Raw genomic sequence first — 9,789 nt, forward strand, 5'->3', positions numbered from 1 at the left:
AGGGAGTCACTCAATTTCTCGGGATCTCTCCATATACAGGAGATATCATGTGTTAATAAATTTTTGTTTGTTTTTTTTCCTGTTAATCTGTTTTTTAAGATTTATTTATTTATTTATTTGAGAGAGAGAGAGAGAGAGAGAAAGTACGGGGTGGGGGGGCAGATGGAGAGGAAGAAGGAGAGAAGCAGACTCCTTGCTGAACCAGGAGCCCTATGCAGGGAATCGATCTCACAACACTGGGAATCATAACCTGAGCCAATACCGTGTTGGACACTTAACTGACTGGGCCACCCAGGTGCCCCACCTGTTAATCTATTTTGTATTGCAGGGGGTGTCGCAGCCAAGGACCTAAAAATGTAGAACCGTTATTCTGCCCCCAACACAACATATCCTGACACTATCAAGGACCGTGCCTCCATCTTGCTTTCCAGCAAACTAAGTCCAGAGACGGTGTGGTTTCCCTTAGGCCATGGTATTTCAGGGCCAACAAATGTTCCAGTTCTCCTCATTTCCTCCAATATTCAGTACCTGAAAGAGATAAGGAGTCTGTAACGGGTATCCCTGCACAACTCCACATTCCCTCAGGTTATTTCCAAAGATAACCATTGACAAAAACAGCAGACATTCCCACATTTTCCTGATGTGCATGACAAGACTCCCTTCTTACTCATTGTACCTTTCTCAAAGCTAGCCTCATGGGTGTGTGACCTGTGGGCTTGCTTGGGGTCCCACACTCAGAAAGGTTCCTGCGTGGCTTAATGATCCAATTTTGCCACCTTGAAATTTTTAACAATGTTCTCTCTGAGTCTGCATGTGAGCAGAGGAGCCGGGGCAGCACTTGCGTGTGACTTTGGTCCAGCAACATCGCCTGGACACACGGGCTCAGGCAGCATGCTCACACAGCAGTCGCCCTGGCCTCCTCATAGGAACACACACATCTTGCTCAGGTGCCAAGGACCCCAAGGGAGTAGGTCTGTTGGGACTGGGACAGACTGGGGACAGTGATGACAGCAGCAACCGCAGAGGAAGCAACAATGGTGGAAGGACCCACAGCCAGGAGAGAGAAGGAGCTCGGCCTGACAACCCAGTGATGCATGGTAGGGGCACGGGCAGACTTCCATCCCACTGCCCATTCCTAGGTCATTTACAAAATTATTGACTATCCAGCCTGAGAGCTAGTATGGAAATGTTATGGAGCTTAATCAGTAATCTCTCTTCTTTTTTAAGATTTTATATTTATTTGTCAGAGTGAGAGCGCACAAGCAGTGGGTGCAGCAGAGGGAGAAGCAGGCTCCCCGCGGAGCAAGGAGCCCATACATGGGACTTGATCCCAGGACTCTGACATCATGACCTGGGCTGAAGGCAGACACCTAACCGACTGAGCCACCCAGGCATCCGTTAAGCAGTAATCTTTGTCAGTAAATTATCACAGAAGAAAAGCACACATATTGTCGTTGCAATAAAGTATGTCGGAAAGTTATTAAAATGAATAAAATAATCCAAAATCTATAGTTTTAAAAAGTGCTGCAACACTGCAAAATCAATGCAAACAGGTTTATAAATAAGTATACAAGTTAAAAATCTTTAACATATTTAAAAATTAATATATTACTGATGGAAAAATATTGTATATAAGCTTTCAGAAACCAGAAAGAAAAAAAAATAACAGCAATTTGCCTTCTCATTGAAGACACAGTGGCGAAATGAATAAATGGGTTTTGAAACATGAAGTGACTTCCACATTCTATATAAAGACCACAGATTATCAGAAATTAGAAAGGATTCATTAAAATTAAATTTATGTTTAAAAGCAAGTTGAGATTAATGTATAAATTAATGGGTTGAAATCGATTTATTAAACAATGTTTTTAGGGAAAAAGAATCTCCTGGAGAAAAATCAAATCTACCTGTACTGAAATTTATATGTGGATATAATGTGTCAGACATTCAGTCCAATGTTTTCACCATGCATATGTAGTCCAAACAACTCCAATAACATAAATCCAAAGACTCTTCTCAAAATTAAAAATCAGCAAAAATTGATTGCAGCTTATCTTTTGCAAGCAATGACTAACAACATTTTCAACTCCATTGTCAGAAAAATGAAGTTCCTAAGAGAATAAATTTCTGTAAAAATAAATTTGGAGAAAAGTGAGCCAAAAAAATCTTATTACCAATGAAGACATCACTGAACAGTGTATTACAATTCAGTATATATAAAATTATGACACAAAATTACTGTTGTCATTTGTATTGCATTTAGTAGATATTAATTAAGAGTGATGAAAAAAATTCTTTATACGTTAGCCACTTGCTTTTTGAACATGTGGCCTCATATTGTTTTTGTGCTCTTCCCTATAAATTATGCAGGGTGTGACATGTCTCTTCTCTGCCAAACCTGAGGAAGTGAAGACTATTTCTTCACTTACTACTGATGAACAATAATAACAATCTACCCAGGAACTTCAATTAACTTGAGAGGATTTTGTTAGATTTAAGAGTGGTATCAGTTTTGAAAAGTGATTTATCAATGAATAAAATTGTTGTACAGAAGCTGTTTTTCCCCAACCTGTTTCAATAAAACTATGAAATGTATTGAGTGAAAAATAAAATATTACATGGCAGACGTGTTCTAACACAGGATAGCAGTGACCACTGTGTATGTATAGAGTGTGGGGATTGTCCTTGAAATTCTTAATTCCTAATAACTACACTAAACTTTTGACCCACTCAGCTTATAACTGACCTCACAATTTCTTGATTTCTGCTGGCATATGCAAGTCCTTTTACTTTTCTTGAGGAATACCTGATATGAAATCAATTTCCTAGGATTCATCTCCCTAAAAAGACCATAAACTTATTATATTTTGTTCAGAATGGTATAAGGACTTTAGAATCCCTGATGAAGTCTTAGCTAAATCTTTCTAAAGCTAAATTACCTTGAATTGAAAAAAAAGATAGTAATTGGCACAGATAAGTCACAAGCCTACTATGAGAAGATAAAGAATTTTTCTGACTTTCAATTAGACCTAGATATTAGGGAAATATTTATTTTTCTGGTTATCTGTTTTGGAAAATGAATTGAAAATACTAGATCTTTTACGTCTAATGACAACTTCATTTAGAGAGTCTCCATTTTCATTTCTACATGACTAAGAACCATTTTCATAGAAAACATATTAGTAAAAAAGAGTGCATTTGAAATTTATGAGAAAAAGCACCGTAAAGAAAAAAAAAAGGCTCATAAATACAAATACATTTGCAAGACACTTTTGTCCAGACACGAGTGATTTTCTTCTTCTTCTTTTTTTAATACATATTTTCATTTTTTCATCTGAGACAGAGATACAGAGAGAGAGCACATGAGCAGGGGTAGAGGCAGAGGGAGAGGAAGAAGCAGGCTCCCTGCTGAGGCAGGAACCTGATGTGGGGCTGGATCCCAGGACCCTGGGATCATGACCTGAGCCAAAGGCAGACGCCTAACCTTCTGAGCCATGCAGGCGCACTGAGTAATTGTCCTCTCTTCTGATTTTAGTCCTTCCACTCTAAGCTTAAAATAGTATTTTATTTACTGCAAACTGAGGAATGGACTTATAATCAATGTTTGGTACATATGCAAAAAACGTGTCTATATTTTCACAAAGCAGATTCTCTGAATCACTCTTCTCAGGGTCCCCATCAGCTCCTTGTTTCTCAGGCTGTAGATGATGGGGTTGAACACTGGGGTCAGGACGGTGTAGAAGACAGCCAGGACCGTGTCCTCTGTGGGAGATCAGAAGGACCTTGGGCGTAGATAAGTGTAAGCAAAGGGTGCAAAGTATAAAGTGACCACAGTGAGGTGGCTGCTGCAGGTTGGATAGGTCTTCTTCCTCCCCTCTGTTGGCTGCATGCGGCAGATTGGAAGGAGGACCCGTCCGTAGGAACATGTGATGCCAACGAAAGGAAACACAAGGAAGAGATTGGTGCTCCCAAACACTGTGCACTCATAAGCCCAGGTGGCCACGCGGCCAGGGTCAACATGGCGGGGACATCACCGCAGAAATGGTGGATGGCCCTGGGTTGACAATAGGGGATACGGAAGGCATAGACCGTGTGGGCACAGGAGTTGGCCAAGCCCGTTATCCAAGATCCTGTTATCATTAGAACACACACTCTTTTGTTCATACGAACGGGAGCGTGGAGAGGAAAGCAAATAGCCACATAACGGTCATAGGCCATAGATATCAGGAGCAATGCTTCTGCACCTGCTAAAGTCACGAAGAAGCAGCTCTGAGTCCCACACCCAGTGAAGGAGAGAGACTTGTTTCCAGAGAGATAATCCGAAGCCATCTTGGGAACAATTGTGGAGATGTAGCTCAGGTCAATGGGAGAGAGCTGACTGAGGAAGAAATACGTGGGTGTGTGGAGACGGGTGTCTAGGAAGATGAGGAGAATCATGGGCCGGGTGCCAAATAGAGCCATCAGAAAAATAACAACAATTACACTAAAGAGGAACAGGCCAATTCTTGGTGGGAACAACCCCAAACAGATGAAATCAGTTGATGTTTGCTTATAATTTTCCATGAGGCATTGATAGGATTTTCCTAAAAGCAGACAGAAAAGTAAGTCAAGTATGGAACAAGAGGATCTTTTGAATTTATCACTTTAATCAGACTGTATTATTGAAAATCTTACAACTCCTAGGTGAAGAACTGAACTTTTCTATTTTAGAAAACAACAACAATGACAACAAAAACAATTTACTTTTTGAACCAGAGATTAAAATGAGGATGCAAGTATTAGTAGCCTATACCTTTTCTAAGAAATCTTTAAAGTCATTTAAAAAAAAAATTTGTATATTTGTTAAGAATTCATTAGGATAAGTATGCTTTACTACTGTACACAAACACAAGTATTGCCAAATCAGATGTTTATTCAAAATATTTGCATAGAAAATCAATGTAAATATATACTATATATTTAAGAATAAATATTTATGACCCATAAAGGATCATTTTTCTTTCGTATCTAAGACTTACTTCTAAAGCTGCAGCAACCTAACACCTTCTTTTGGAGCAATATTTCCTTCTTGAGTCCTCTTTACACAATAACATGTAATCAAACGTCCTTGAATTCAGGTAAAATTATTGCTTTCATCTGTTCTGAAATCATGAATGAATCTTTTTTATTATGTTCAGTTAGCCACTGTAGAGTACATCATTAGTTTTTGATGCAGTGTTCAATAATTCATTAATTGCATATATCACCCATGAATGAATTGTCTTATTGTCTAGTACTATTTAGATAAAATCATTCTCTTCTTCTCAACCAGTTTCTGAATGATACAGTTCAGGGATACCCTTCAACTAAATATCTATACACCATACTCACGGTAGGTTTCACAAATCTGCCAGAGTTCTTCAAAATAGCATTTGTTTTATGTCTCTCTGCTTCTCTAACACTTATACAATACACACTCTTCTACGGTATTTTGTCTTACTCATTTTACACTTATTTTCTTTTTAAAAATTTTTGTACGAATTCTGGTTATTTAACATACAGTGTAATATTAGTCTCAAGGGTACAGCTTAGTGATTCCCGTCATCCATACAACACCCCATGTTCATCAGAATAGGTGCACTCTTAATCCCCATCCCCTACTTCACCCATCCCCCATCCACCTCCCATCTGGTTACTATCCCTTTGTTCTGTATAATTAAGATCTGTTTCTTGGGGCGCCTGGGTGGCTCAGATGTTTAAGCAACTGCCTTCGGCTCAGGTCATGATCCCGGAGTCCTGGGATCGAGTCCCACATCGGGCTCCCTGCTCAGCAGGGAGTCGGCTTCTCCCTCTGACCCTCCCCCCTCTCATGCTCTCTATCTCTCATTCTCTCTCTCTCTCAAATAAATAAATAAAATCTTAAAAAAAAAAAAGATCTGTTTCTTGGTTTGCCTCTCTCTCTGTCTTTTTTGGCCTTACGATCATTTGTTTTGGTTCTTAAATTCTACATATGAATGAAATCTTTTATTTACAACATTCTAATTCTAGATCAGTGTGAGAATTAATCACATATATTTGTCATTTCTCCCTCTTAAAAGCCAAATATCATGACGATAAAGAATATATATAAGTCAAAATAGAACAGGTGACAAAAAGCACAATGAGAGAGAAAATATTTCAGGCCCTTTGACAAAATGAACTTAGATAAAGGAATGATCAGTCACTTAAGTGGAAAAAAGGGAAATGGTACCCCAAGACTCTCATGGAGGTGTGAGGAGGAATTTGCCACTGACATCATAAGTGAACAAGCTCTACACAGTATGTAGCATTTTAGTCTTAAATATTATTTTAGATCCAAATGATACCAGGCTTTTAGGAAGTCTCCCACATGAAACAGGAATATGCATACATATGTGCACACACACACACAGACATAGTCACACACTCTCACTAACACAAAAAAATAGGAGCCAAAATGTTCGGGAAAACGCAGAAAATTTTCTTTAGTCGGTTTCATATGTTCAAAGAAGTGTGAAATGTTATTAATTCACAATACAAATACCATTAGATAAATAAAAGTATATGTCAGATAAAATGAAAGGCTCTTGCAAATATATATATATAACTATATAGTCATATATATTTATATCTGATAAAAAAGATTAAGTCAAAGTTTTAAAGACAACCTGAAGAAAGAAATGTACCAGAGTAAAAACACAAAACAAAGCAAAAACAAAAACACAACAACAAACCATGAAAAACTTCGTTTTGAGAAGATAGGAGAACTCAAGGATTAATATACAAGAATACGTGTATGCTTATTGTCATTTTAAAAATACATAAGCAAAAATAATAATGGAGTTAATATTCTCAAAAGAAAATGTTCTCCAAAATTATACATATGGTTCACCATATTCAAACAGCATAAACAGAATACAGGAAAAAATGAAAAAAAAATTTTATTGCAAGATGTTTTCTTTTTTTTAAGATTTTATTTACTTATTTGAGAGAGAGTGTGAGAGAGAGAGCATGAGATGGGGGAGGCTCAGAGGGATGAGCAGACTGCCCACTGAGCAAGGGGCCAGATGTAGGACTCCATCCCGGGACTCCAGGATCATGACCTGAGCCGAAGGCAGTCGCTCAACCGACTGAGCCACCCAGGCGCCACGCAGGATATTTTCTTAACAATTCTAATTATCTTCTTGAATCCATTTTCTAAAAATGCTCAATATTTCCTATAAACATATGGTCCTAAATATATCTTGACAGAGGTAATAGTAGCAATAATGAGAAATAAATAAGGAGAACGTATTTATATATAGAAATAGTAACTAAAATATCATTTTCCCCCCAAAGATTTATTTATTTATTAGAGAGCACAAGCATTCGGGGAGAGGGAGAGAGAACCTCAAGCAAATCTGCACTGATCACAGAGACCCACCTGGTGCTCGATCTCATGCCTGGGAGATCAGGAACTGAGCCAAAACCGAGTCAGATACTTAACTGACTGTACCACCCAGGTTCCCCTAAAATATCAGGTTTTATAACAATTTCTATTTTCGGTATCCTAACAATATATACTAGAAGATGGAGAATACCATCCACCTTGCCATTCTAAACACAAAATGGGATATAAGGAAATGGGCAGAAGACATGAACACACACTTCTCCAAAGAAGACATACAAATGGTTGAGAGACACATGAAAAAATGCTCCACATCCCTTGCCCTCAGGGAAATACAAATCAAAGTCACAATGAGATACCACCTTACACCAGTTAGAATGCCAAACATTAAGAAGACAGGAAAACACAAGTGTTTTTGAGCGTGTGGGGAAAGAGAAACCCTCTTACTCTGTTGGTGGGAATGCAAGCTGGTACAGCCACTCTGGAAAATAGTATAGAGGTTCCTCAAGTCCTTAAAAATAGAGGTACCCTTTGACCCAGCAATTGCACTACTGGGTATTTATCTTGCATAGCAGCCATGTCCACAATAGCCAAACTGTGGGAGGAGTTAAGATGTCCTTCAACAGATGAATGGATAAAGAAGGTGTGGTCCATATATAAACTAGAATATTACTCAACCATCAGAGAGGATGAATACGTACCATGACATGAATGGTACTGTTGGGTATTATGCTACGTGAAATAAGTCAATCAAAGAAAGACAATTATCATATGGTTTCACTCATGTGTGGAATATAAGAAACAGTGCAGAGAAAAATAAGGGTGGGGGGAAGTGAATGGGAAGAAAGCAGAGAGGGAGACAAACCATGTGAGACTCTTGACTCTGGGAAACAAACTGAGGGTTGTGGAAAGGGAGGTGGGTGCGGGGTTGGGGTTACTGGGAGATGGTCATTAAAGAGGGCACATGATATGATGAGCACTGGGTGTTATAATGAACTGATGAATTATTGAACATCATATCAAAAACCAATGATGTACTATATATTGGCTAATTGAATTTAAACAAAAAAAATGGGATGTAACTATGTTGAAAGGATGGGAAAAGGAAAAATGAGTTGGAGTTAATTGTATATTGTGGGGGGATTTCTCCATCCCTCGTGGCTGGAGAGATGAGTCAAGAGATGGTATTTAGGGGCGCCTGCATGGCTCAGTCGTTAAGCGTCTGCCTTCAGCTCAGGTCATGATCCTGGGGTCCTGGGATTGAGCCCCGCATCAGGCTCCCTGCTCGGCGGAGAGCCTGCTTCTCCCTCTCCCACTCCCCCTGCTTGTGTTCCCTTTCTCGCTATCTCTCTCTCTCAAATAAACAAATAAAATCTTTAAAAAATTAAAAAAGAGAGATGGTATTTAGAATTTGTTAAAGATAAAAACATTGGTGGAAAATAGAAACAAAAGGTGGTAAAATAATATGAAATATTTTCCTTGGAGATCAGGGGTGGGTAATGGGACCCTTGTTTTACCGTATGGGTTGTTGAGATCATGTTCTTACATTACTTGAATAAAATATTAAACTGATATAAATCATACTGGAAGTATAGCCAGAGCAATTAGGCAAAAACAAAATCCAAACTGGAAATAAAGAAGTAAAGTTATCTTGGTTTGCAAACATGATCTTGTATGTAGAAAATTCTAAAGAGTCTACAAAAATATGTTAGAACTATTAAACAAATTTAGTAAAGTTTCAGGATACAAAATCATTTGTATCCACAAAATCACTTCTATACATAAATAATGTATAGTGGTAAGAATTTTTTTTAAATTGTAGGTTGCTGGAGGGGAGGTAGGTGGGGGAATGGGGTAACTCGGTGATGGATATTAAGGAGGGCATGTGATGTGATGAACACTGGGTGTTATATGCAACTGATGAAATCACTAAGGTCTACATCTGAATGATATTCTATATGCTGGCTAATTGAATTTAAATTTAAAAAAATGTAAGTTACCTTTGTAACACCATCCAAAACAATAAAATACTTAGTGCATTGTACGGATGGAGGTTTCGATGATTTGTCCTGCATAAACAACCACCCCGACCTACCATAAGCAAACTGCATATTCAATGAAATGCCTATCATAATCCCAAGTGAAGATTTTACAGAAATAAGAAATACACCCTAGAATTAATATATAGTCTCAAGTTACCCTGCACAGCCAAAACAATCATGAAATAATTGGAGAACTCACTCTTTCTGATCAAAAACTTAATCAAAACACTATTATTATCAGAACAGTGTAGTAATGCCATAAACACAAATACAAACCAATAAAGTAGATATATCAGAATAAATACTTCACATATGTGGTCAAGTGATTTTCTCAAGAGTCACCAAACCGTTCAGTGGGGTTGT

General features: G+C 38.2%; 1 pseudogene; it reads right to left on the reverse strand.

The window, feature by feature from the left end:
* Positions 1–3,628: 3,628 nt before the first annotated feature.
* On the reverse strand, positions 3,629–4,563 carry LOC148164274 (olfactory receptor 2L3-like; annotated as a pseudogene).
* Positions 4,564–9,789: the final 5,226 nt, after the last annotated feature.

This window comes from Eumetopias jubatus, unplaced genomic scaffold, assembly GCF_037043125.1.
Source record: "Eumetopias jubatus isolate StellerSeaLion01/CBP00866 unplaced genomic scaffold, mEumJub1_p1.0 scaffold_5, whole genome shotgun sequence".
Taxonomy (NCBI): Eukaryota; Metazoa; Chordata; class Mammalia; order Carnivora; family Otariidae; genus Eumetopias; species Eumetopias jubatus.